General features: G+C 42.9%; 1 long non-coding RNA gene across 1 annotated transcript; it reads left to right on the top strand.

The window, feature by feature from the left end:
• The first annotated feature begins 17925 nt into the window (after positions 1-17925).
• LOC114083800 (uncharacterized) lies at positions 17926-23784 on the top strand. Its single transcript, XR_003581209.2, has 3 exons — positions 17926-18086; positions 20412-20594; positions 21718-23784. It is a non-coding gene; the product is annotated as an uncharacterized lncRNA (long non-coding RNA).
• The last annotated feature ends 499 nt before the right edge of the window (positions 23785-24283 follow it).

The following is a 24283-nucleotide window of genomic DNA, read 5'->3' as shown; positions in this document are numbered from 1 at the left end:
AGGGAGGCCAGCGGCAGGGAATTCACAGCCCAGCCCTGCCAAGCATGCATTCAGAATCCTCTTCTCAGTTCCAACTGCCCAGGGTACCCTCACCTGTGCAGGAACTTGTGCAAGAAGTCTGAGAGGTCTGGCCATGTGGGCCAAGGTCTCCCATCTCCAGATTTCCAGGTACTGGAGTCCTCTTGCAGGACCAGGTGGCCAGGCACCCCTTCCTCTCTTCAGCCGCCATTCAACCATCAGCTCCAGGTTGGGTTACTCCAACCGCCTCAGCAAAAATGGGAAGGACTTTGAGACTCACTCAGCATTTTCTCTTTACAAAAAAAAAAAAAAAGAAAGAAAAGAAATAGAAGCTTTGAGATAATGTGTGGCAAAGGTCACTTAGGAGGATGGTGGCAAGGCCAATTCCATTATCCAGGCACACTGGCTACCGTGCATGGTCTTTTCCCATGTAAATGGTGCCTCCCAAACTGTGCATGACTCTCAAATCACACAGGAGATTCATCAGGCTCTGACGCTGCTCTCGTTAACCAGGTGACTGTGGAAAGTCAGTTGACGTCCCTGAACTTCTGTGCCCTCCTTTGTAATATGGGTGTGATGCAGAGTGTCACACCCTTTTAGACTCAACAGGAGGCCACTTTCTCAGCTCCTGTTCTCCATGTTAGTCTTACGAAATAGTTCCCCAGTCACAATTCAACCCAGAGAGAATCTTCACGGGGTATCACAACATGCAAACAGACACATCCATGGTACCAGGCTCTGTCTTTGCCCAGAGAAGCCTGGTGGACCATCTGCTGGGGACCACTGGTGCCACTGCTCCTGGTGTGCTGAATTCCCTGAGGTACAGCTGTCTCTGGGGAAGGGGACATGCATCTTCCCTCTCTGCATGAAAGTTATCCAGAGGCACCCTGTCCAGGCAGCATAGTTGTATGTCAATGCCTCACAGAATTTTTAGTAAATTGACTCTTGATGTTTATGCAGAGATCTTCTAGGGATTCCTAAGTCACACCATTAGGAGCTGGATGAAGAGAATTCTGAAAATGACAGACATCAGGTTCTGCCAAGTGTGCCAGGGATGGTGGTGTTCACCCAACATTCTATCTTCTCCAGCTGTCCTTGCAGGAGATGGGGCCATGTGACTAATTTTGACCAAAGGCTAATAATGATGTCATTTCCAGATTAAAGCAGAAGTGACCTAATTCTTTCTCGCTCTGACTCAGGAACCGGTGATGGCTTTTTTAGGACGGAGAAACAATCTTTCTTGTCTAAAATTGCTGAGCTCCTTGGATTGCTTGTTACTGCAGCACCATCAACCTTGTGCTGATTAATATACCATAGTAAAGTTGACCTCCCCTAACCAAGCTGTCCTTTCCTGACAAATCCTTCCCTGCAAATGTGAACTCAGCATGTGGCCCAGTGCCCACAGATGCCAGGCTTCTTGAAGACATTCCCTGAGACAAAGTCACAGGTACTCAGGCCTTTCAGAGCCTCACTTAGACAAGCGCTAAGATCTCTATCACTATTTCGTTCCTGTAGCTTCCATTTCTAAGGTCTTTTCTCTCAACAATAGATTCCACCCTGGAGCCTGACCTTCTGGAACTCTAAACACTGGAGACTACAGAACTGTGGCTGTGACAGTTTTCCCTCAGTCTTTAAGAGCTACCAATGTTGTTTTGCCTCTGGCTTTATTTTTAGTTTCTTCCACGGGGAGAAAACTAAAAAGGTCCTGGTACCTTGCTTCATCTCTCCTCCCTCTTCCTACCTACCCTCTCTCCCCCACGAGCCTCTTCTCTTACAGTGATTCCAAGATGCACATCAGCATTGGCCAGCTCCGTGGGGTGCTTGCTGCACGCCACTGTCACACCATGGCTGTGACTGCTCTGGGCAGGTCTGTGCTTGCTTTGGGGAGGAATCCCTTTGGAGCGTGGCCTGGTGTGTGAAATGGAAATTATCCTCTGCTTGATTAGATGAGTGAGCTCAATCTGCAGTCCACATCTCCAGCCACACCTGAAGCGCTGGAGGGAATCCTTTTCATCTTCCTCCCCACCCCACCCTGGAGTCTTCTCAAGCACCTCAGGGTGGCAGTGAGGTGTTCAGCTCCTCCCTCCTTCTCAGGGAATCAATGATGGGGGTACTGAGCATTGGCAGTGATGGCACGTTCCTCTGATGGCTCCTGTCCCTCTGGGACTGCTCTGATTCCTATCAGCCTCTAAGAAGAGAGGCCATCAAGTACTTAGTTCTACAGTCTCTGGATCCACAAGCCTGGTATGGTCCTCGGATCTCCAGACTTCTAAAGTTTGGGGAATGTATCTCCTACAGTTTCTTTAGAGACATTGGCTGTTTCAGAGCAACCTGGAAATCTAAAAGGCTTAGACTTAGCCCACCTGGATTTTGTTAAACCAGCGAATTCGATAAACCATATGACATGGTGGTTAAGAAAACAAACTTTGGGGTCAGGCTGCGTGGATTTCAAATCCCAGCTTTGTTGCTCTGAGCCCAGGAAACCTTAGAAAGTTCTCTCAACCTCATGTGTTGTACTTTCATCATCTATAAACCAGGGATGATAACGTCACAGACCTTCCAGAGCGCTTGGGATGATCAGATATTAGCATAGGTGCCAAGGACTTAGCACTTGCCACACAGAACATCTTGCAAATGAGCCCTGCTCCTTCTTCCTGCCCTGGGCTCATTTGCATTCTTTCCTGCAGAGGCTTGCCTGGTAGTTTCCTGGAGACTGGCTTCATCTTTTGTCTCTGCCTACACACCTTGAGTGACTTGGAGCCATCACAAGTCAGAAGTTTATAAAATAAATGCAAAGGCCTTCATCTGGGCTCTCAGGATCTTCCTCAATATGCCCCCAACCAACCCCTGCAGACTAATGACCAGCCGTTCCCTCGGGGACCCCCATTTAGTCTAGCTGACCTTCTGTTGTCACTGAAGCTCTCCACTCACTCAGAGACAGTAACTCGCTGGCCTCTTTCTCCATCCCTTCAAACCTTACTCACCTCAAAGGCTCAAGGAAGCCCTCCTCCACCAGGAAGTCCTCGATGACCAGGCAGAAATCCTCTGCCCTTCATATGCTGATGAGTCACCCGTGGAATCCTTTCTCTGTGGTTTTGTTTCTGCAAGTTTTGCAGGACCTCCCTACCCGAGGGTGAAGGCATTTCCAGGGCTGGCACGTGTTTCCATAGACAGTGTTTGACAGTCATTCAGTGTTGATGCAAAAAAGGTTAGCTGGCCCGACAGATGGGAGCCACGGGTCTTGGAAGATTGGCAGCAGCCACAGGCATGACTATCAGCTTCTAGAGGCCTCTGGGACCCTTGGGGGATGTTTTAGTCAGTTTTTTTGTTTGTTTGTTTGTTTTTGGCCATTGTGACCAAAAAATCTCACAAGAACAAACAGGTAAGGCTCACGGTTTCAGAGCACTTAGTCCATAGGCCCCTGACTCCATTCTTCAGGGCACAAGGTGAGGCAGAACCTCATGGTGAAAGAGTGTGGCAGAAGGAAGTTGCTGGACATGTGGCACTAGGAAGCAGAGAGAGAGTTTCACCCAACAAGGACAAAATAAATACCCCCAAAGACATGCCCGCCTGCCCACAGTTACCACCAAGTGAATCCCTACTAGGGGGTTAATGCACTGATTAGGTTAAACCTCTTAGAACCCAATCGTTTCACTTCTAAAATGTCTTTCTTGCATTGTCTCACACATGAGCTTTTGGGGGACACCTAATATTGAGCCCATAATAGGAGACAAGGAGAGGGTGAAACCATTCTTTGCAGCTGGAGTTTGGGAGAAGTGGACTGGGATATTCTGTTATCAACAGCCTTCTTCACTTTCCCCACAAGGCTGTCAATTAGAAACATGGGTAAACAGCTCTGTAGAGAAGGGTCACGTTTGAGAGCCAGAACCAGGATTCCAGCAGAAGCTCAAACTTCACCTACAGTATGGGCCTCTGCAGGTTGATCCACATCTCAGCATCCAGCTGACCATCTACCTTTCACATGCAGGTAATGTTAAAGGTCCCTGTCTCATCGAGTTGTGAAGCGTGACTGAGTGAAAGCCCCCAAGATAGTTAGAAGGCGGCTTCAACCCACATCGGTAAACACCCTTCACATTGAGGTCTTTGGTCTGTAGGTGTGCACAGTGTTACACAGAAAGATCCAACTCAAACCCTCTCTCTCCCAGTTTGAACTCAATAATTAGGTGTGTTCTCTCCATCCCTGAGCCTCTGTCTGCCTAACTTTAAACTACAAACACCATGTCCCTGATACCAGATGGAGGGGGAAATGAGATGTTGTTTATTAAGTATAGTTAAAAGTACCTGTCATGTGGGGGGATAATGGGCGTGTACCTATTTCCTTGCATTTGTCTCCATTTTATGCCTGTCCCTTTTCTGCCTGACAGAGTGACCAAGTTGAAATAGTAGCAATTAGAGAGAAGACATTCACAGAGGGAAAAATTCAACTTGGTGTCCGTGTCCTAGTGCTGAAGTTTGGTTTGGGTCTGCTGCCACCTGCTGGATGCAGTAGGCATGACCTCTATGGTGCTCTTGGATGCCACCTGATGGTAGAAGGTTTGTGCTGAAGAGCTAATCAGCTCCTGCTACACTATTCCTCCCAGAGGAGTGTACAGTAAATGGAATTATATAGTATGTAATATTTTGTGTCTGAATTCTCTGGAAAATGAAGTATTTTTGAGATTCTTCATCCATGTTTTTTTAATATATCAGTGATTTTTTTTTTTTTTTTTTTTTTTTTTTGGTGTTGGGGGATCAAACCCAGGGCCTTGAATATACCAGGTAAGCCCTCTATGGATGAGTTAGTTTGTGAGTTTCTTTTTATTGTTAAGTAGTTTTCAAATGCATAAAAATAAAAATTTATTTATTTATTCTGTTGATAGATATTTGGGCAATTTCTAATTTTATATTATGGTTCCTAAGACTGCAGAAATACTGCTGTACAAGTTTTTGTGTGTGGTTTTAAATTTATCTTCTAGAATTGAGATTGAGATTGATGGGTCACAAGGTAGATGCATGTCTAACTGTGTAAAAACCAAACTTTTTTCCAAAGTAATTAAACTATTTTATACTCCCAGCATGAGGATTTCACTTGTTCATGTGCTCATTAGAGCCTGATACTCTTTTTATTTCTTTTTTTTAAAGAGAGAGAGAGAGAGGAGAGAATTTTTTAAATATTTATTTCTTAGTTTTCAGTGGACACAATATCTTTGTTTGTATGTGGTGCTGAGGATCGAACCCGGACCGCACGCATGCCAGGCGAGCGCGCTACCACTTGAGCCACATCCGCAGCCCCATACTCTTTTTATTTCTTTATAAACTTTCAGCCATTCTAATATGTGTGAAATTATATTGTGGCTTGAATTTAAAATTCTCTGATCATTAGCAATGAAGCCAAGCCCCTGGCCTGGAGCTGCAGAGCCCTGGCGTGGGCGGGGTGGAGTGCAGGCAGCCCACAGACCCTGCCATGCCACCATGGGCCTGTGGAGGGACAAGGCAGGGCGGGCCCAGCCAGGGAGCACTGACCTGTCACCCTGTGGCAACCTAGCCCAGGCCTGGGGTGGACGCCCGCTAAACACAGCACTGCAGCTCCAAACCCCCAGCATCCACAATCCCACAACCTCCACATCTTAGGAAGCCATGATTTCAGGCAAGCAGAGCGACAATGCAAGTGGGGCAGACCTGATTGGAAGCTCAGTCTCCAGGGTTAAAAACCTGATGAGCATAAACTGGAATCAATAGCATCAATACGTTTCCAAACCCTGATTAGCATAAATCTGGACCAATAGCATTGACCCAAGTGCTGTATAAAACCCCTAGACTGACCCACACAGGTGGCAACCTCTGTTGGATTCCCCTCTTGCTTCTGCAGAAGTTCTATTTCTATTCTTCATACTTGAATAAATCTAGCCCTTTCCACCCTGGCCTTCTGCTGTCCAATGAATTTCATTCTTTGGATACAGGAGACAAGAATCTGGAAAGAACTTAGTGTTGAGCAGGTGGGGTCTGTTGCAACACCGGAGGGCCTGGCCCAGATTAAGAGCTGTAACACTGAGAGCTGTGACATGCCACTCGATGGTAGTGGAGAAGAGTCCAGCTTTGCCAGCTAAGACCCTCCAAGCTGACACCGATGTGCATCCCCCGCCCTCGCTGATTAACTGTTAAAACTAAAATGTGCTTTCTCAGCTGCAGAGGACTGAAGCCTACACAGACCCCACCCACCAACAGAAGTGGAGAATCAAACTCCAGTTTCAACCACACTGAGATTTTTTTCAGGTGCTTATCACCCATTCGTGTATCTTCTTGGGAAACTATTATTAAAGTCATTTGGTCATTTTTATTTTTGATTTGTAAGGGATGTTTTCATAGTTTGAATACAAGTCCATGATTATGTAAATGCATTTTCTTCATTATGTGAAGTGCCTGTTCTGTGTTGCTGTCTTCTACAGGGACGTTTTCAATTTTACGGAAGTCCATCTTTGCAATTTTATTTCTTTCTCCTTCCTTCTCTTCCTCTCCACCTCCCTTCCAATTTCTTTCATTCCTCTTTTTCCCTGTTAGTGTCTTTCATGTCTTTTTCTAGAAATATTTGTCTACTTACGGGCTTCAAGAATATTCTCTTATGATTCCTTTCCGTCAAAAGCTGGTACTGAAGCAACTACTTGTATAAAACCCTGCATTGGCCAACCTAGCCAGAATAATAAGGCAAGATAAGGAAAGAAAAGATACATAGGTTATAAAGGAAGAAGTAAAAGCTATCATTGTGATTTGAATTTTTAACCGATGGTCCATATTTATTTTTGTGTAGGTTGTTAGGTGAGAGTTGAGCACTTTTTCCAAAGGGATATCCATTGAGCCTGCGCCACGTGCTAAAAAGACTGCTCTTTGCCATTCAATTGCAAAGCCATGAGCAGGCAAGTGCAATATACTTCTGGGCCTCTGTTCTATTTTATTGATCTATTTGGCTATGTCAGTGCTACACATCTCTGCCTCTATACTTTTATTATAAATCCTGAATCAGGTGGAAAGTATCTAACTTTATTATTATTATTATTATTATTATTATTATTATTATTGTTGTTGTAATTATTTTGGCTATCAGATCAGAAGTTATTTGTATTTTCAAGTAAATTAAACAGTTTGTTCATTTCTATTTAAAGAAGACCAGCTGAAATTTTGACTATCATGCTTTGACAGTACAGTGTTGACAGAACTGGTTTTAAGCTTCTTTCCCTTGAACAAGGTTTTTGTTCTTCATTTAATTTCTCTTTGCATTTTCTTGAAATTTTCATGTAAATTTGTGTGTGTGTGTGTGTGTGTGTGTGTGTTAGTCAACTTTTTATCACTGTGACAAATCCCTGAGGAAACCACTTAGAGGAAGAAAGATTTACTTTGGTTCACAGTTTCAGAGGTTTCAGTCCACGGTTGGTTGGTTTCATTGCTGTAGGCCTGAGGTGAGGCACAACATTAGGGCAGAGGGCATGGTGGAGGAACGAGGCTCTGCTATGGCAGCTGGGGCGGGGGGAGAGAGAGAGAGGAGAAAAGGGGCCAGGGCAAGAAATATCCCAGGGCACACCTCCAGTAGTGACCTACTTCTATCAACTAGTTTCAACTAGGCCCCATCTCCTGAAGTTTCTGCCACCTCCTAGTGCCACCAAATTATTAACCCAACCAGGGGTTAATTTACAGATGAGGTCAGAACCGTCATTATCCAATCACTTCCCAAGAACCCCGATTCTGAACACCTCTGCATTGGGGACCAGCATTCCATGCATGAGCCTCTGGGAGATATTCCACGTTCCAACTGTGACCGAACGCCTTACACGTGCTTTGTAAAATGCATCCCTCAGGATTCGTGCCTTTAGATGCTGTGTAAATGGCATTCTTTAATTTCGTTTTCCATTTGTTTATTGATAGTAAACAAAATTGCAATTGATGTTTGGATACGTATTGATCATATATTCTGAGTCTTTGCTAAATTCCTTTATTCTAGTATTTTTATAGATTTCCCAAGATTTTTGTATGTTAGAATCAGTTTTGTCTGTGAGTGAAGACAGCCTTACTTCTTGTACAATTTCATTATCTTAGAGGAAGAAAGATTTCATTATCTTTATTTCATTATCTTGCCTTATTATGCTGGCTAGGATAGCTGGTGCAATATTTTATAAAAGTAGTTGAAGCAGAAATTCTGGCTTTAGTACTAGTTTTTTTTTTTTTATGGAAAGTAGTTACCCTATTATTATGATGAATTTTTTCCCATATATGTTTCTACTTTTTATTACCTTTTGTAAGGTTAAGAATATTCTCTTTTATTCATAGTTTACGGGTATACTTGATTTTCAGTCATGAATTGAAATTGAATCATCACATTTTCTTTCTCTTTTCTTTCTTTACTTGAAGAATTGCATTAATTTATTTTAAAATGTTACATCTTTGCTTTTCTAGGATAAACCACACTGGGCTGGGATGTACTGTCACTTTTATATATTGCTGGTTTTGATTTGCTTTTATTTTTGAGAGATTTCTTGTTCTATAACATTGTTCTGTAATTTTCATTCATATTGGTGTTCTGGACAGGAAATTCATATCAAGGTCTATCTGGACACATGAAATGAGCTAGGAATTGTTTCCTTTCTAAAAAAAAAGCTTGAAAGAAAACTATTATCATAGAAGTGCAACCCCAGTCCAGCCATACAGGTTTGAACAATTAACCTCTCTAGGTTTTCATTTTCTCACCTGTAAAGTGAGGTTGAATGTCAACCTAGGATGGTTGTGGTGAAGAAAAGATGAAATGATATTTGAAAAACTGCTTAGCATTGCACTTAGTGGGTCCTCACATATGGGAAGTGTTTTGGTAACTGGGTGATTACTGTAACATTATCAGAGGAATCTAAAGCTAGTAAAAGCTGATTCTCAAGGTCCTTCTTACTGTGTGGTTCCAACATTCTTCTCCCCAAGAGCTTACTATTGAACAACTGTCACATTGATAGAGCTTTAAAAATTAATTTTAACTATCACCCTTTGGGGTCTCACAGAGGCCTTCAAAAGAGCCATTCTTGATCTAGTTTCTTTCTTTGACCTATCAGCGAGCAGGCTGAGGAGGTGGGCAGCTTGCTGAGAAAACATGGTGGATGGGTTGCCACCACTCATGGTGAAGCGGAGTTAGAGGTGAGGAGGGAGACAAGGGCTGGTGAGGTACTGGTTCTCCCAGTTTCATTCATCTCACACCATTTTGGGGATCCCTCAGGAGAAGGCATCTTTAAAAGTTTCCAAGACAGAGAGGTCCTGCTGTCAGCTGCTTTCTCAGCAGCTGTGGGACCATAAGCCAGTTTCTCACCATATTGAGCCTAAGGTTCCCTCTTTGGAAAAAGGTAAGATGACTTCAACACCAGCCATTATTTGTTGGGAACCTGTTACAGGCAGGGTCTATACTACATTGTTAGTCCTTCTAATGATCTTGCAAAGTAAGTACATTAACCATAAGTGAGAAAAATGAAGTTCAAAGATATTCAATAATTTGTCTAAGATTAAGAAAGGTCACATTATCCAAAATAATATTCCAGGCATGTGTGATTATGTCAAAATGAACTCCACTATTATGTATGACTCTAATGCTCTAATAAAAACATTAAAAGAAAAGAAAGGTCACATCCAGAATTGAATCTCAGGAATAACTTCCCCTCCTTTCCATGTTCAAACCAATCAAATTATATACTTTAAATACATACAATTTATTATAAGTTAGTTATACTGCAATAAACGTTTTAATTTTTTTGTTTAACATGCATAAATCATATATATCAATGGGGTGTAGTGTGACATATCAACACACGAACAATAAAGCTGGTTTTTAATAGCATCATCCAGAATCAGATATAAAAGTTAAAAGAGAGAGGAACAACAACAAAAAAAGGAATTATGTTCACAAGAATATATATGTGCCCAAATCCATTCAGGTATACACTTAGGATTTCAGAATTTGACTACATATAAAATATGCCTGAATGAAGTGCTGTTTTTTTTAAAAAAGTAATTAGACCTAAAATCATAATTCTCAAATGTCACTTGGATCTCACTGGCAGAAAAAATAACACTTGAATGTATGCAAAATAAATCATGCTCTCCTGCTTACCCTTAAAAAAGTGCATTTTTCTTATTACAAAAGCAATACATATTCATCGTAGGAAAATTAGAAGATAGGGATGAGCAAAAACGAAAACAGAAAGCAGTCTTGTTCCTGACATAACCATATTTTACACTCTGCTGTACGTCTTTTCACTACTTTCCAGTACCTAGATGTGTGTTTAGAGGCAGACATAATTATCAAATACATGGGGGGAAATCCAAAACATGATATCTTTGTCTATGAATTCTTTTATAATCTAATTTTAATACTTAATGAATGTACCAGGAGAGGCTCCCCAATATGCCAGTCAAAGATCATCCAACATAGAGTTTTTGAGGTTAAGTTCTATGCTCTTGGAAAGCACGTCAAGTGCTGGAGCTGGGGTCGGGGTGAAGTGGAGGGAGAGGTGGAGGGCAGGAAGGAGGGCCAGTAGCTGGGGGTGTATCTGCCACTCACTCCACAAAGCCACTTTTATTAAGGAATTTTGATTCCTAAGTAAGATACCATCTGGAAAGAATTATGTTGCCCCCCCCCCATCAATCAATTAATTAATTTTAAAAAGGAAATCATATTCTGTACTGTTCTTTCTGCTTAATTTCAGAATGAAAATAGTCTTATTGCTTTATATTTAGATAATCCCTACACATTTTTCAAGACAAGCAATTCAAAAATTTAGATGTCATTGCAAGCCACCCATTAATCTCGCTGGTCTTGCTGGACGTTTTGGAGTGTATGTGTGTGTATTGAATTATCCTTGACATAGGTGACTTCCTGTCCGTTTCCCTTCACTCCAAGCCGTTCTTCATGTCCTTTGTTGGGCTTTCAAAACACGATTCCTGATCGTTTACTGTAGGTGTAATTTTATTGAGTTCGTTGGTAGAAAAAGGCAAGTTAAACTTAGGAGAATTGGGTTTTCTTTTTAAAAACGCATGGCTTTAACACAGAGAATATTCATGTGAACGTGGCACATGGGCTTTGTGCACAACACCTGGGAACACCTTCACGGTGTGGGTTGTGAAGTCCCACGTTGCAGATTGTCATGGCGGGAAAGGCTGCTTTGCTTTCCCACTGAGGTGCTGCTGGTGGGTGGCCCAGAGTGTCTGAAGGTCTGGGGGATTCTGGGAGCCTCTTCCAGACCCTTGCAAAAAGGAGTTGACATTTTTTTTTTGTTTGTCTTTGCATTTAATTGGCTACACATTTTCCCTTTCCACCATCATTTAACTCATTTCTTCTTGCATGTTTACTTTCTTTCCACTCTTCTTGTCTTCATAAGTAGCACTGCAACAAATCCTCGTTTACATAGCTCTTTGTAGTCCGATTATTTCCTCAGGAGTAAATCTTAGAAGTGAAATTGTCAGGTCCACTGGTGTAGGTGTTTTATGGCTATGTGTGTGTATAGTACTTTCAAAAAGAAAGTCCTGATTAATAATCCCATCATCGCATCCTTACCAATACTGGGTGGCAAGTTTGTGAGAATGGTCCATATGATGGAAAATAGCTTTACATCACTCATACCCATGGCTATCTGATACCCCATTGTGTGAGTACACTCTGACTTATTCCTGCTGCTGTTGACTTGCATTAGGGAAGTTTCCAAGGTTGGAGCTCTTACAAATACTGCTATGCTAATAGCACATTCATAGTACATTAATAAGACATTCATGTCCTAGTGTCACATGAGAACATTGGGGTGCAACTCAGGGGTGAGCATGGGTATGCATTCCGTTCAGTCTATCCTGGGAGAGGAATGACTGAATCATGGGGTAGATAGAAGCTTTGTTTTGGTAGTTACTGCAAAATAGTTTTCCAGAGTGGTTGTATCAGTTTACCACCTAACAGCAGTGCAGTTAAGAGTTCCAGTTACCACCAGCTTGCCAATATTTAGTCACTTGTCTTATTGATTTAGTCATTCTAGTGTGAATGCTATTGGGATTTGAGTTTTCTTTTCCATGATAGCTCATAAGGTGGAACACATTTTCATAACTTAAGTAATCACTAGTGTATCCCTTCTAATTAGCTGTCTCTTCAAGTCTCTCCTTTTTATTATTTATTTTTAATTGATTCGCAGGAGGTCTTCATATATTTGGGATTTGTGTTCATTGCGTTACTCTTTAAATTGCCCTTTTACTCTTTGGTGACCTTTGATGAGATCCTTAAAATTTTATTCTAATCTAATCTTTATGGTTAACATTTTTTTTTTGTAATGTGTTTAAGAACTCTGCTTTCTCCAATATTTCACAAACATATTTTCTTATTTAAGATTAATAGTCTTAATCTTCACATTTATATTTGTGATCCATCTGCAACTGATTTTTTGTGCATAATATAAAGTAGAGGGACAAAATATATTTTTCCAAATGGACACCAGATTGACCCAGAACCACTTCCTGGAATGATTGATGTTTTTCCGCTGCATTGGAGAGATGCACTCCACAAAAGAATACTATGTAGTAACGAACATGAATGATTTAAGATTGTACTCAACAATGAGGATGATTCACACAAAGTTAAATGGAAAAAGACAGAATGAAAAGGATAGTCAATATGATTCTTTGCCTCTCATAGATCAAACAATGCTAAAGAATATTTGTGACCTCTCTATTTCATCCCATATACTTGCTTATCTATTCCTGTGCAAATACCACAGTGTCTCGATCACTAAAACTTTAAACAGACCTTATTAACTGGTGACATAACACCCCCAGCTTTGTTCTTCTCCAAGTTTACCTTGGTTCTTCTTGGTCCTTCTCACTTTCATTTAAATTTTAGTGTGAGAATATCAATTAAACCTGCTGGGATTTTGATTGAGATGGCTCTTGTCTGTTTTCGATCTTTCAAATTAACTTCATTCTGTCAGGGTTTTAAAAAAAAATCCCCTTGGAGTTTTGATTTGGATTTTATTAATCCCATAATTTAGTTTGTGGTATATTGAATTCTCTCTTTTTTAAAATTATTTCATGACTGTGAATACTGATTTCCCCTCCAGAGCACCTACACCTCTTGTCACATAACGCTTTCGTTTTCTGCATAATTTTTATGGCAGCCGGTGGCCAAATAGTACTTAACCCATGTTTCTTGAGTAGACCTCGTAAACTCTTACAAAACGGTCTCATCAAATTCTTTCTCAAATACTCTGAGGTTGATGTTTCTTGGATGTTGCCTTCTCACTCATTTATTTCTCTGAACATGTTCTAATTCACTTAGGAAAGCCCTGGCAGAGTGTCGTCTGACATGGGCATTGATACACACCATGCATTGTTACATCTATTAAGTATTTAGACATCTTCCTTTTCCCTAAGGTCCTTTCAGTCCAGCAAAGGCAACTAATACCAAACCAACCATCTAAAATGTTGTCTCTTTAGTTCTAGAACTTTCCAGCTACAGGAGGGATCATTCAACTGAGAAACCACCGTGAGGTCGATATATCCTTATGCAGATCAGAGTAGAGCTGGGGTTTAATGCATAAATAGAAGTTCTCCAGGTAACAGAGACAGGAGTTGGCAGGGGTGGTCAGGGTGGTGAGTTTGGGAACATTCTGGGTCCAAATAGGAAAAAAATGACATGAAAGCAGGGACATTTCACCCATGTCTGAGAGAGCATGAGTGATTCAGCAAGGATGAAGCATAAGAGAATTGAATGAGAGAGAGGTGAAACTGGACATGTAGACTATGGATGACTTTTCAACGCCTGCATTATCATACTTTGTTCTCTAAGATGGTTAATGATAAGACTGTGCCATGATCAGATTTGAACTTGAAAAATATGATTTCATGCAACTACCTGAATATGCCCCCAAACTCATTTTGAGAGCTGCTTGCCATTGTAATGTCAGCATTGAGAGCTGGGACTTTTAAGAGGCAGTTGGTTCCGAGGGCACTGCCCTCATGCCTGGATTTTGGGGAGTATGTTCCTGCTAAAAGTGAGTCCAGCCTTCTGGTCTCCTGCAGGCTCACTTGCCCTCTGCCAAGTAGACTTAGGACGGAGGCCCTTGACAGTCATGGGTGCCCTTGGACGTCCTAGCCTCCAAAATTGAGAACCGAATAAACTGCAATTGTTTGTAAGTTACGCAGTCCGTGGTATTCTGTTATCACAGCAGAAGATGGACCAAGATCCTTGCAGTATGGCGGGGGGTGAGCGGTACTGCAATGCGCAGAGGCAGCGAGGAAATTGCAAATAGTTGGGGTAGAGATAATAAGAGTTTGGACAAAGAACATGGGAAATGGGGATGGGAATTGAAAGTTATTCCGGTGGAGAAATCAGTGCGACTTGGTGATGGAGTGGGTACGCGGGGGTCAGGAGAGGGCATCCTGGATGTCTGGGTGCAGGTTATGGGATGTCACGACGCTGAGCTCCAAATTGCTCACTCTGTGTCCTCGGGTTAAATAGAGCAGCTCTTCTGCAAGCCTGCCTGGCTGCGGCTTTGATTGGCAGCTGTGTGAAAAGGCTCTGGAACACGCCGCTTTATTCTTTCCCTCAGAATAACCACATTTGTGCCGTGCGATTTCATTTTACAGGATTTGTAGGCTCTTTTGTTCCCTCTCCATCTGTATATTTACTGCTGCTCTCCTGGGAAGAGAGAAGACAGGTTATTTCAGAAATAACAAACCCGGACCCAAAACATTCCCTCCAAGCTGCTGCTCTGAAATTAGATCAGTTTGTCAGATTAGATTGGAAAGGAATCTTAAATCATTTAGCACAAACTGCTCATTTTGTAGATGAGGAGGCCAAATCCAAGGGAGGAAACCTTATTTGTTAGCCAGTTAGTGGAATTGCAAACTCTATCTGGAAAGAGTGAGAAATAGTAGATGAACAGGATTTGAAGTTAGGTGCCCGACAGATCTGGGCTCTGCCGCTTACCAGATGCGTGATCTGAGGGGTGTGTTTAGTTTTTTCTGAGCACCATTTTTTTTTTAATTTGCTATGAAATGGAATTGTGAGAATTAAATGAGAAAACCGCACAAGTCCAGTGATGGCACATCTCAAGCTCTGTGCATATCAGTGGTGAAGTTGAAGGCGCTGTTGAGAGTGGTGGTGGAGAACATGGGGATGCAATTGAAGGAGCAACTGGTTTTTTGTTTGTTTGTTTGTTTGTTTGACCAGGTGCCCTGGCCCACCTGTGATCTCAGCAACCTGGGATGCTAAGGCAGGAGGATTGCCAGTTTGAAGCCAGCCTGGGTAATTAGCAAAACCCCACCTCAAAATAAAATAATAATAATGATAATAGGAGCTGGGGCTTAGCCCAGTAGTAGAGCACCCCTGGCAAACTATGGAGACAATAAAACGATCAGTGGTGGCCAGGAATTAGGGCAGAGCACAGAGGACTTTGAGGGCAATAAAACCACTCTGTAGAGACTACAATGCCTTTTCCAGAATGGCCTGCAGTTGGAACCATGCCGTCTGAATGCTTTTTCACAAATTCAGATGAACTTCTTTCACTTATTATTGATGTATCTCTAACTCCCCATCCAATCTTTCCATGATCTGCCAGTTCATTTCTTTTTAAGGCTGACTAATATGCTCTTTGTCAGGGGGTTCTTCAGCTCACCTGCCTGTTGAGGGACCTCTCAGTTGCTGCCAGGTTTTTGTTTATTCTGAATAAAGTTTCTATGAACATCTTTGTGCAGGTTTTTGGATGGACATAAGTTTTTCGACTCCTTTGTATAAATCCCAAAGAGCACAGCTTTTCTGGGTTGTATGGAGAGAATGTTTTAAATTTTGTTAAGAAAACCCTCAAACTACCTACCAAAGTGGTGGTGCCATTTTGTACCCCCACCAGGAGTGGACGAGAGCTCCTGTTGTTCTGCCTCCTCGCCAGCATTTGGTGTGGGCAGTGTTCTGGATTTTGGCCATCCCAATAAATGTATAAGTGTATCTCATTGTTATTTTAATTTGCCTTTCCCTGATGGTATTTTCATATGCTTAATTGACATCCATACGTCTTTGGTGAAGTTTCTGTTGTTAAGGTCATCGACCCATTTTAAAATTGGATTGATTTCTTTCTGTTGATTTTATTTATTTATTTTTTTCTTTCATGGTGTATTTTGAACAATAGTTTCTTATCATATTTTTCTTTTGCAAATGATTTCTCTCTGTGGCTTATTTTTTATTCTCTTGACGATGTCTTTCGCAGAGCCACAGAGCAGGTATTTTTAATTTTAACGAAGTCCAACTTATTGATTCTCTCTAGTCCCTGATTGTGTTTTTGAGGTTGTATCTAAAAAGTCATCACCAAAACCCAGGGTCATCTAGATCTCCTCCTGTGTTATCTTCTCAGAGTTGTATAGTTTGGTTTGACACTTAGGTCTGTGATTCATTCTGAGTGAATTTTTCGAAAGGGTTTAAGGTTTATGTCTAGATTCATTTTTCTTGCATATGGATGCCCAGTTGTTCCAGGACCATTTGTTGAAAAGACTATATTTTCTCCACTGTCTTGCTTTTTTACTCCACTCTCAAAGCTCAGTTGCCTGGATTTACGTGCATCTATTTCTGGGAACTCCTTTCTAAATTCTGCTGATCTTTCTGTCTGTTCCTTTCTCTAATCCCACACTGCGTTCATTACTGCGACTTCATACAAGTCTTACAGGTGAACAGTGTCAGCCTCTAATTTAATTCTCTTTCAATATTGTATGACCTTATTTTTTATTTTAATTCTAGTCCGTAATCCATTAGGTTGAAACATACATTGTCACCCTTGGTCTTGGAATCCCTCTGCTTCTCAGTGTCACATGAGTTCATTCTCTACAGAATGTCTCTCTCCCATAGCTTATGTATTGATGACCCCAGATAGTGCCACCCTACTCAAAGCATCCTGGGTATTAACGAACTTCAGGACGAGGACGCTTACTCTGGGAAATCCTCATCCCACCAGAGTGTGAGGCAGTATGAGATTTCCTACTCTCTATCCAGACATTCATCTTTGGATATAATAACAATTTTAGTGTTAGGAGACTTTTGGCAATTTCCTTGCTTTAGCAATTAAAATACGATTTTACCTTTTTGATTGCTTTTAGGTGGGCTTCCCAGAATGAGAGTAGAACAAAAATATCTGAACCCTTTCTACTAAGCCAGGTTTGTTCCTTCAAGTACTGGGGCGGGGGGGGGGGGGTGCTAAATAGCTATCTTTTCAGAGATCTTTTGTAAAAGTCGCTGTTCCCCAGGTCCAATGCAGACAGTGCAGCTGGATGGCTCACTGTGGCTGGACATGAATGAAAATCTGGTCAGGGATCGTCATATGGGGAGGACAAACAGATGGGTACCCAGTAATAAGAACATCCCCATTGGTTGCCATAAAGGTGCATCCCAGAACTGGCAGACACCAGCCTGGGGTGGGGGGGGGTGTCCATCTTTTCTGGAACTGCAACATCCCATCTGTCTGTTTTTATGCCTTAATGTCCCCAGTCACTCCCTCCAAATGCTACAGAACACATATTTATTGTTTTAATTAAAGGGAATAGGTTTGAGGATTTCAAAAGAGAAATTTTTGAATCTATCCAAGGGGGTTCCAAAATCAGAGACAGGAAAGCTTACGCTAGAAAGTATCAGAATGACATGGTTCATTCCAGGTCCCCTCATTTATCCAGAAACGAGCACTTGAGGTAGTAGGGTTGTCGGGGTTGAGGGGGGTGGAAATGGGTCAGAAGAAGCACAAACTTGCCAGTGTATTTTTGTCTTATGGGGGGAGGGAGGGAGGGAGGAAGGGAGAAAAGAAGAAAGAAAGAAGGAAAGAAGAAATACGGAAGCTCATGTCTTTATTCTTCTCCCAGATGGATTCCGCTGGACTCCATATGTCACCCCGAGTGTGCCTGGATACAGCTGCAGATTTAGATAACCTCTCCTCCCCTCCTGACCTTTATTATGACTGCGAAACTTCTGCGTGGGAGAGATAAATAATTCATGCCCTCGGCCAAGAAAGGAAAGAAGACCCAAGGAAAGATTGCAGAATACAGTGAGCAGCATCTCTTTCTCTAGCATATTTTTCTTTCCGACCCACTTCCTCCCACCTCCATCCCCTACCAATCAGTACCTGACAATCTGGAAGCAGAGTGCCAGGGAGCACAGGTTTGGGGGTCCAAACTTGCATTTTAAATGCTTACAGCGGTGACATATCTGTTGTGTGTTCCTAGAGCAGTCCCTTCTCTCTCTGCCTGGGCCCTCTCTGTAGAATGGAGATACTCATTTCAGCAAAGGCTTAACAAAAAGAATAAATGGAGATATGTGCAACTGGACCTTTTTAACTGCACTGTGGAGATCAGACAGAAGGAAGAGAGGAGTTCTGTTGAGGTCCATCGTGGGCCTGTGACATTGTGGGACATGCTGCAAAGGGTGGGGGCCTTTCTCAGGGAGCCTTTAACTCAGGGAGGTAAGAGAGACCTTGGGATTGGATCCTTGGTCTTGGTGTTGGGTCCTCTTGTCTGGCTTCCTTAATAGCAAAGTGAACAAAAGCCCACCCTCACCTGTGGAGTGGGGGGCTTGGGCTTCTCACCATGCTGAGGACAGAACCCTCTGCTTCTTCCAGTTCTAACCGACACAGGCAAAGGGGAGACACCCAACTCCAAGCTCAGTGCTCACATTAAATTCAAAGTTGAATCACACCCGGGCATTGCATGTACATCTGTGATGTGTGTTGTTCTTATCCATGTCTGTGTTAGCTGAAGGAGAGGGTGCAATGACCGCTTTCCAGTTGCTGGCTTGTATAAGGCCCCAAGTGCTTGACCCTTGAATGTTCAAATGAGAAAATGAAGTGGGAAAAGAAAAGTCTGTAGAACAACAACGACCAAAGAATCCAATTTGCTGACTTCATATCTGCGGGAGGCCGTTGGAAGCAGTCACCGAAATGAAGTTTGGGGACTTTTTGCTCATTTAAACCTCGTCTTGGAATCCCCAATTACACACCTAATTAAGAGTCAGACAGTTGGGCAAAGAGTTGAAAGGGATGATAAGGGAGTGTGGGATTAACAGGAAGAGGCACCTCCCGGCTTTGGCAAATCCTGGGGAGGAGTGTCCTTTCGCCTGCCTTTCAGAGTCCAAATTCCTGCTTCTCTGACACCTTCTGGACACTTCTTTAGCAACTTGTGTCTTGTCACCCTGTCCTTAAAAACACTGAATGTCGGAGATGGAAGAGATCTCCACGGAGCCAAGAACCAAGTCCCAAGTACACTCCATGTGTACACCCTAGAGAGACACCTTTCTTATTCTTGTTCCAGTTTCAGCTGGTGTTTTGGAATTACTATCTAACAAAAAAGAATTGAGCTGAGAGAGGAGAACTGACAAGCTCCAGAGAGAGGATCTGGGGCTGCGCTAGGTGAACGGGAGCATTTTGCTTACCTGGCTGAGGATATTGGAAGGCTCGGGGCTATTCCTGTGACCAGAGAACTCTTTGACTCTGGATGCAAAGGGTAATTAGAGAAGTTGCTCAGGAGTTGCCTGGGGAAGCTACAGAATCCGTTTCTTCCATTCTTACTTCCTGTTTGATGTAGCCTTGCCCATTTCCATGGCAACCAGGAAGCTTCTCAAGTTTCACTGAACCATGGCTTGGGGAGATTCAGGAGGAACCAGATGGGGTGGGTGGGAGCTGAGGCTGAGATGTATGTGTCTTCCCATTTTATCCTTACCTCTGGTTTTGACAGGGCTGTCCCCAAAAGCAGATGCAGAAATGCGAGGATCATGATTCTTTTTGTGACCTCAAGGCCCCAGATGCCAATCCTGAGTCATGAAGATGCCTGGCGTGACTCTGCGTCTATTCTGGAAGAATCCTGTGTCTCAGATTCCTCCTGTAGCCTTGTCTACCCTTAAGACCCTGCTCCCTCCTTTTCTCCCTTTAATTTTTACCCCAAGTCACTAGCAAAGGACAGACTTAGTGCAGAGTCACAGAACAGTTATAATTTTTTTTTTTTTTTTTTTTTTGCTGGGGACCGGGTGATTTGGAAGGAATGAGAACCCTGGTATACAAATTAAGAGCAATGTTGTTTTTCTTGATCTGTGATTTTGACCTTCAATTTCTTCATCAGTAAAGTGTAGAGGTTGACAGACCCTCCTTCATAAGGTGGCCATGAGGATTAAATGGGTGGATATGTGTGTTACCCTTGGAACAATGACAGTCATGCAGAAGGTCCTAGATACACACTAGGGTGGCCTTAAATACAGATGTGCCTCAGGAAGTTTCATTTTATGATTGCTTACAGTGCCCCCTTTCCATTAAAAAATATTATATATATATATATATATATATATATATATATATATATATATTTTTTTTTTTTTTTTTTCCAAGGGTAAAGGTTAAAGGCTGCTGAAACTCCCAGAACAATGGTTGGCATGCAGTGGTGTTCCATTAATGCTGATTCCTTGTCGCCTCCTCTTATGGGTCGTCAAGCTCCTCGGCAGGTGGGAGCTTGTTTGTTCCCTGGGATCTCCCAGTGCTCAGCAGTGGTGCTGGTTCCTGAGCTCGCTGTCAGTAAGTACTCGCTGAGTGAGGGCAGGATGAATAGATTCTTTCCATGCATTATCTGCCTCCTTATAAATAAATATATTAACTTCCTACTGACTGCATCATAGCTAATCACTGCTAGAGATGAAGGCTTTGGGGACTTAATGATTTTTGAAAACTATATTCAAGGTTAAATTATGAGTCAAGCCAAGACTTTAAACTGCTGGAAGCAATTTCCTCATATTTCAACAGTTGCTCAACCGCATCCGCTTTATTTATTCAACGCCCGGGAGCCCCTCCCTCTCACACTCTCCCTCCTCTGGAGCAGGCACATCCTGGAAGCATCCCTGCCACATCGCCCTGGAAAGGAAGCCGAGGCGCAGAGCACAGTTTAGGGCTGAGGCGCCTCCGGCCTGTGTTTTCCAGGGGGATCAACTGGGAAGTGGGGGGGCGTGTTGTGTTTGTCCTTGGTGTGAATCTCTTCACTTCCTAAATTCTGCATTTACTCACAATGTGTGAGGGACTGAAAGGGGAGATTGGCCTTTGGAATTGGCCCCTCTCCTATCCTATGGGCAGTCTAGCTAACACATAAGGTCTATCCATCCTGAGACTCTAGGAAGGACTAGAGGTGGCAGAGGGGACAGTGGAGGCCCTTAACATCGCCTTTGGCTGCTCAAGGGTACTGGGCCCTGCATGTCTCCTTGGTCACCTTTTTCTTATGGTTCTTCTTATAGACCTCAGTGCCTCAGGTTTCTTGGTCTCCCTCAAGGCGGGTGGAGTAAATTTGGTCCATCAAGTAGGGATGTTCCATCATTCCTGATACGGAGTGGTTTCGTTATTTTTTTGGTTTTGACTTCTTCCTTACATTTTAAGCTTCCCAAGGGTGGTGTTTTGTCTGGTTTATAGTGGATTGTGTTTTTAATAACTAAGATCAAGCATGTGGTCAGATACAACTCTAATTGTTTAGGAGGAAAAAAAAAAAAAAAAAAACACATAGCTTTTATCCTGGAAAGATAATTTAGCAACAACCATGGACCAGACCTTCTTTTCTGTGTGGTACCCATTTTCCTGAGAGAAGGTGGTGAGAGGACTTTGAATGTTGAAGGGCTTTTGGGGGGCTTGACAGAGTCATTTCTCTCCTGTTTTACAGAGGCCTGAGAAGGTGTGGACCAGTCTGTAAAGGGATGCTGTAGACCCCCAAGGCAGAAAAGGGACAAGAGGGCAACCTTGACCCCAGAAGCATGTGAAGAGGGAGTCAGCAAACTGGAGGGTGTGGCCCTTACCCAGATTCATGGGCTGGAGGGAAGTGACCAAGTGGACCAAGTGGACTGATGGGGAAGGCCTGGTTGAAACTCAGCAAATAGATGACTCTGGAAAGATCTGAGTACCCAGTTCCCCTGACATGCTGTCTAGACCTGAGGGCCAACCACTGAGCCTGTGTGCTTGTGAACTAAGGATATGGTATCCTTGACCCCTATAGTGATCTCGGCCAATACCAGCATGGCCTGGACCTGCTGAAGACCATTTGTCAACAGTGACTCCTGCTGGTGAGGAGGAGCATTGCACACATAGCCCGAGGAGACTTCCCTGATTCTCAAAACAGATGTGACTCTTGAAGCCCTGGAGTTCTTGGACAAGAGGTGAAGCCATGAGAAATACATTAACACTGAGAAAGAGGGAGATCTTGGATTTATACCTATTAGTAGAAAAGTCTTGAATGATTCATTTAAAAGCAAAAAAAAGATGGGGGCTACCATTCATCATACCCCCCAATGAGTGAAATTTCTTATACCAGTTACAAAACTTGAACAGTGCACAACACTTGGCACGTAATTGGACTTTGGTGCATGCTTTTTAAATGAAGGGGATGGGTGGCTGGATGAGGAGATGAAAATAAGGCTCATTTAACAGCATATTGGGATAAAAACTGCACAGACTCATTCAATTTATTCCTCATAAATGGTAAACATTGCTGTCGTCCTTCTTTCTACACAGGAATCGTTCAAGGGCCCATCTCCTGGAGCAAATGGTGAAAATCGTAATTTGAACTCAGAATAGATTCCCAAACCCATGGAGGTTCCACTCATGTTGTAGTTGAGGGAGGAGTCCTAGGATTGGTGAAAGGGATTTAATTGAAGTAAAGTTGAGCAAAGCCTTCACAAAAGGACACCTTCTGGTTTTCTCTTGAGAATTCTGATCTAGAGTGAGGACCGTGGTCTGAGAGTCCCAGCAGAGCCACCTTCAACAATGCTTGTGTGGGCCATTACTTACAACCATGCCCTACTGGATATAGGAAGGGAGATGGGAATAGAGGTTAGTCAAAGACATAAATTGAGAGACAGAAAAACAAATAGCAAGGTGGGCAAAGAGGCCAGGGAAAGAGATCACGTCAATAAAACCGATGCATTGAGATTATTCAACTGAAAGACACAAGTGGGTGGTTTTGCAAGGATTCCTGACAAAATCACATGAGGTTAATTATTTCGACCCCCATTTCCTGCTATCACACTTGACTGAGGGCATCCTGGACTGGAAACGACACCAGTGCCCTCAATAATGCATGTGCAGCAACTAATGATCTCTCTGGAGTGTAGCTCAAGTTCCTGGAGTACAACTGAAACTCTAGAAGCAAATTGGCTTTGCAGTAATGACTCCAACATAATTGCTAGTGGTTTCTGGTCCATTTTGGCAAGAAACACAAAGCATGCAATTATTAAGTTTTTTTTAAGAGCTATGGCTCATCTTGGAATATTAGTAAATATGTGACTGTCGGGAACTCATTTGTGCAGAAGCGTCACTTACACTAAGCCCCAGGAGGGTGGAGACCCTGATTGCTTCACGCAGGTTGTTCCCAAGACCTGGCTCATGGGCGAAAACCAGTAAATATTTGAATAAACTGTGCTCTGAAACCGCGTTTCTTTGAATACCTGGAAGTATCACACATAGGTAACTAACTACCAGTCTTGGGGACACTTTTGGAAAATCAAGAAGCAGCCTAGTTGGTTTTCAGTTTCATTCATTTATCACATATTGATTGGGCCTCTCCCCTGTGTTAGGAGCTGGGTTTGTTGAGCAGGTCTCGCGGTGACTGGTGCAGGACGTTGGAAGGAGGGTAAATTTTACTCTGACCAGGAAGACAGGAATGCTTTCCCACATGGCTCCCATTTCCGGTTCAGGCAAACAGGCCACTCATACCTTTTCCACTTCCTCAACTGCACATATCCCTGTTTAGCAGAGGTTCCCCCATGTACAAATTTCTGGGACCTGGAAAAATCACCCACCCGCCATTGCCTAATGCTCACAGGTCCATCAAAACCACGAACCTAGGAATTCACTTCTGAGCCTGTCGGGTATCTGGACTGTGGGAGGAGGATTGCAGCCTGAAGGGCTATTGTGCCTCAAGATAAATAGCTGAGTATCAGCTGCACCAGGGAGCACTGGATAACTGTTTCTTATGGAAATAAATAAATAAATAAATAAGATTCCTTTAGGCTGGAACAGGTTCTTTCGGGTGCAGGTAGACCTGGCTGTGAGGTGCTTGTGCTGTGGTGTTCCCACGAAGCAGAGGACACACGGAATCACGGCTCTTCTGTGGCTGGAGGACCTCCGGGAAACACTTGGTAGGGTGGAAGCGCTCACAGTGGAGTTTCCCCACCCAGCTCAGGAGAAAGGCCCTGAAACCAATCATGAGGCTTGTCTCCTTGTCTCCTGGGGTC

The sequence above is a fragment of the Marmota flaviventris genome, chromosome 17, assembly GCF_047511675.1.
Source record: "Marmota flaviventris isolate mMarFla1 chromosome 17, mMarFla1.hap1, whole genome shotgun sequence".
NCBI classification, from domain to species: Eukaryota; Metazoa; Chordata; class Mammalia; order Rodentia; family Sciuridae; genus Marmota; species Marmota flaviventris.
The sequence above is the reverse complement of the archived record's forward strand: the minus strand, read 5'-3'. Positions and strand labels throughout refer to the sequence as shown.